Here is a 5,559-nt window from a genome sequence, read left to right on the forward strand (position 1 = left end):
TCCTTCGTGTTTAAGTGGACCACAATAGGTGCTACCTATGGAGAACTACTCGGCCGAATGAACTGCTTGCCCAACAGTTCCTGTAGCTGTAATGACAACTCCTGCATCTCTGGTGGTGCCAACCGGTACGACGCCTTGGTGATAGGGGCCGCGCCCGACACTAGGTCGATCCTAAACTCGACCTGCCTCTCTGGAGGCACTCCTGGTAACTCCTCCGGGAACACGTCAACAAACTCCCTGACCACCGGAACCTCTGAAACTGAAATCTGATCTCTGACCTGCGTATCCACCACATACGCTAGATAACCTGTACACTCATGTTGAATGTATTACCGAGCCCTGGAAGCTGAACAAAACCTTGATCCCAATCTGGTACCCTCGCCATAGACAATCAGGTCTACCCCACTTGGGGTTCGAACCACCACTCGCCGACCCTCGGCAGTCGATCATAGCTCCAAAGCGACTAAGCCAGTACCATACCCACGATCACACACACACACACATCCCCCATGGGAATCAGAATCAAGTCTATCGAGAAAGACACCCCGAAGATCTTCAACTCACATCCTCGGCGGACTGAACAAATGGAAACCCCGTGTTCGTTGGCGATAAAGACTCGCAACAGACACTCTAGCTCTCCTATTGGCACACTGAACTCCCTACTAAATGTCTGAGATATGAACGACCGACTCGCCCACGAGTCAAATAATACCAAGGCAGGCAAGAAGTTCACTAAAAACGTACCTAATCACATGTACAAATAGATAAGCATAAAACATATATAATTAGTAAGATAAAGGATAGAAACATACCAGCGACCACATCTGGTGCTGCCCTGGCCTCCTCTGCTGTAAGCTGGAAAGCGCTTCCCTGAGCCCTTGGGGGCTCTGCTCTACCCTGTCTCCTGTCTGTAATCCTCAATGTGGCTGGTGCGGGAGCCTGCGCCGGCTTAGCGATGAACAATGGGTAGTTGGCCTTCACATGGCCAATCTGCTCACAGTGGTAACATGATCTTACACTTGGAACTGGGGCAGGCTAGCGACAATCCTTCAGATAATGCCCCTCCTTTCCACACTTGTGGCACCCGCTACCTGATCGGAAAACTCCAGAATGACCCTTTCCGCACTTTCCACAAGTGCGACCACGCTGACCTCCGGTCCTAGTATCAGCGGTCTTGGACCGCTTCGGCGCCGGCTATGACTGTGCTGGGGCCCACCTCTTCTCCCGTAACTGTAACTCAATCTCCAGCTCACGCCGCCTGACGGCCTCCTGTAACTCCAATAGAGTGTCACATCGTTGGGTAACAACAAACTGACGGATGTCAGTCTTGAGCATGCTCAAATAACGTGTCATCTAAGCCTGCTCAGAATCAAACTTCGGGCAAAACATCGCCCTCTACATGAACATACAAGTGATCTCAGTCACGGTCTCACAATCCCGTCTCAACTCCAAGAACTCCTGAGCTAGCCACTTGTAACGCCCGCAGATCTGGGCTAGTCAATTTAAAGACAATAAGTGTCGAAAACGACTTTTAAACAAATGATTATTTAGAATAAATAATCTTAACCAAGTTGTAGTATATTTTACAAGGTTTCCATACATATAAAGAACGCCGAAATCCGAGTTATAACGAAGAAGTTATGACCCGCCGAAGTTTTACGGCAAAACCGGCACGGCACCGGGAGACGCAAATAGTGAATTTATGATGGAGGACTTTTTAGCCTAAGTGATCTAAACAAAGGTCGTAGAATATGTTAAACCGAGAAAATCCATAAAAAGAACGCCCAAATCTGACTTCGTATGAAGAAGTTATGATTTTTCTAAGATTCGGCTTAGCAGTGTACAGCCCGAAACTCGAATTTTAGTTTGAGCTGTTTTTGGCTTACGCGACCTAAATGAGAGTTGAAGATCTCATTAATAGGAACTCAACGGTAAAAAGATGGACGAAAACGGAGTTCGTATGAAGGAGTTACAAATTCTTTGCGGTCATTTAACAGTCTAAACGCCTCCTACTGTTAAATTTGAGACCGGTCGAGAATTAGCCGACAGAGTCTAAAAGAAAGTTGTAGATCTTGATTTTACCTATGCGTGGATATAAAGAACGTCGAGAACAGAGCTCGTATGCGATAGTTATGATTTTTCTAAGTTTGAAGGCTGATACGCGATAGGGGGTGACGTGGCACCACCAGAATTGGACACGTGGCACCACCAGAAGGTTGCCACATGCACCAACTTGGCGAGTAGGTCAGTCAGCACCCCTATAAATAGAGGTGCCGGGTTCCCTCATTTCCTCACCCCTCAACCCTCTTCTTTCTCTCTCTATACTCTCTCTCTCTCTCTAGCCTCCCTAACCCCCCTAAAAGCCTAGGTAAACCCCCTAGAACCCGAAGGAACCCCCGAGGATCCCGCAGTCCCGAGAAAAGAGCCTTTCGGCTCGGGAATGCTGTTCCAGCGAAGCCCGATTTTCGAGAAAACCCGCTGTAAGTGAGCTATGCCTACCCTATCTTTAGTATAGCTTATGTTTTAATATAGTAACATTATTAGGAACATATAATGAGTATTTGGGCTATTATTATGAGTTATGTTGAGTGTTATTTAACGCTTATATTATAATAATAATAGCTAGACTATTAATTTGTCGCGGTTATCGTTAGACTAAACCCTAGTGTTATTGATACTAGGTTTTATCGAAGGAAATTGTTTTGAGAGTATCGAAGCATTGTCCGAGTGCTGAGTCAGCACCTTTCAGGTGAGTGCATAGTCCCTTTCATCTTACACATAGATATGAAGTATTTTAATATAAATTACGTGTTACGTGTGCATATTGTCTGAATACTTGCTGTCTATGTTGGGTGAAATATTTTTATACATGTTTTAAATGATTTAAACTGTATATGTATTGTATATCTACAAAATGTGTTGGGTAAAACATGGGTAGATGAAATAGCTGTTTTGTGATAACATGATGGAAGACATCAATGTTGTCAGTGATCCGGTCATCTAGTGGAGTATAGATGATGACCATGGACGATACTAAACAGTCCGGTTGAACGCTAGTAGGCTCGTAACCTATAGGTGTTTTTGAACTAGGTGCTCATTAGTATCTTTGAACTGAGTGTGTTCACTACGTATCTTTGAACTGAGTGTGTTCACTAGGTATTTTGAACTAAGTGTGTTCACTAGTTACTTTTGAACTAAGTGTTTACCAGATGTTTTGGACTACGTGTTCACCAGTTGTAATCTATAAGCTTTGGTAACGATGGACTTCGTGCCGATTCCTTAGGATAATCCTTAGGAATGTATGAACGAGGATTGGTTGATTCTTAGGGTAGATCCTTAAGAGTAAAGAAGATAATGGGGATGGGTAATTGGGTTGATTGTTTGATTGTTTGAACATAATAATTATATTATTGTAGGTTGAAAACCCTATGTACTCACCAGGTTTCCCAACCTGACTCACTCAGTTTATTGATATCACAGGTGTTGATATGAAGGCACATTACACTGGAGATTTAAAGAGATGTAGATCTCTAGTGTAAATAAATGTAAGTTCTGTTTATGCTAATGTTTCTGTATTAACGATGACATCCCAAACGTTTTAAAATGAATAAAATACGTTTCTTCGAAAATGTTCTAATAACGTATTTATCGTGTTTTTATGGGAACAAATTCCGCAACATTTTTATTAAAAGAAGTACTCTGATTTTTATAAAGCATAAACAAAATCGGTCTTTTCTGGCCGTGAAAATGGGGATGTGACACCACTCCCGCTTGACCCGTGGAATATAGCGAGCGCGAAACATATCCCTAAACTGCTCCCAAGTAACCACAAATCTCTGGTCATCCGAATAACACCCAATCATCAGTCTCCACCAATCCTTTGCCCCGGACCTCAGCAGGTTCAGGGCACATCTGACCTTCTGGTCAGTAGGACATGAGTACATGAAGAAATATCCCTCCACGTCAGACAACCACCTCATGGCTCTAATCGAATCCTGAGTACCATCAAATGTCAGGGGCTTCGTGTTATCGAAGTCCCGGTACTGAAAAGCTCGGCCAGCTCCTCCCCCTACCGTTATTACAACTGATGTAGCTGCTACGACAGCCGTCTCAGCTAGGGGTGCATATCGGTCATCAAAATACTCCATCATGGCGGTCTTAATAGACCCAAACATCTCCGGAATTTGACCCCGGACAATCTCGACCACCTCCTCGCGGATGATCTCCCTGACACGATCCTCTGTCAATGTTGGCCTATCCTGGTCGATGATCTCGGGTGCTGTCGGGGCACCGTGATCGCCTTGTCCCGATCCCGGTCCAGTTCCAGTCACGAAATGCCTCGTAACCACCATTCTGAAATTACACCAGGAATACATCAGATAATTCACATAAATAACAGGGAACCAACTCCCAACTAAACCCCAGGGGTTGTGACTTCCTTGCTACGCGTATGGATCCTGTGATTTCAATAGTACGGGCCCATACTACCTTCCGCACCTACCCATATTTGTCTCAAGTATCATCACAACACCCTAAAAATATACACATGCATGGTGATTGCTCGATCCTCACTCCTAGAGGAAAGCTAACTATCTCAGAACTAGCCTACTGACCCCGCACAACTCAACCATCCATGAAACTTCCACCAACCCTGCAACACTAGTGTATGCTAGCCATACATAACGCTAGACCATATAGACTTTCGAATACTTGATCCCACCCTAAGCCCTTCATTAAACAAGAATAGGAAATAAGTCCAAACCAAACATTCTCGGGCTATAAAATCTTAATTATGTACAACCGTGATGCACTAATCAACTATAGTAATGATGTCAATTTCGTATAAGGAAAACCCTAAGTTACCAGGCATCATATAATCAGGAAATTCTATCATGCAATTCCTGAAGATCCTTAGCCTAGTACTAGCATGTCGTTCTAACATATCTCAATATCAAATAACCGCATGGTGTTTTGGGGTTTACTTACTGGCTCCGACTGATCGTACACTCTGCATCCTCCTTTAATTATTTTGAAAAACCTTTTCAAAAATCATTTTGAATATCTTTTCCTTAGTTTGAGATTGGATTCACACAAGTTTTCCTCCAATTCACTCAAACCAAGGCTCTGATACCAACTTGTAACATCCATAAAATCATGCCAATTTTAAACTTTTTAAAACATGTAGAAACCAATAGTTATTACAAATTTGTTATCAAAATGGTTCTACACCTGAGTATCCTAGTACACAAAGTCATAAAAAGTGAGGAGCTGTACGATCACGCCTTTGCCCTAAAAAGTAGATGGCTTTTCTTGTTAATCTTCATTGGGAGCTTGGCTTCAATATTAATCTTCAAATTTTTTCACAGCATCAAGATGAACATATGAATCTTCAATAAATGACTTCATCTTGAGCAATTGGGATTATGCAGAATTTTACATTGAACGCACATTGGGTAAGGAGGCTTCTTGTAGAGATTCATGAAAGATGGCGCTTTCAGCTTGAGAATCTTCAAAGAGAACAAAGAGAACGAATCTTCTGGATCACTTCAGCAGGTTCAA

The sequence above is a fragment of the Lactuca serriola genome, chromosome 2, assembly GCF_051521515.1.
Source record: "Lactuca serriola cultivar US96UC23 chromosome 2, Lser_US96UC23_V15, whole genome shotgun sequence".
Classification (NCBI taxonomy): Eukaryota; Viridiplantae; Streptophyta; class Magnoliopsida; order Asterales; family Asteraceae; genus Lactuca; species Lactuca serriola.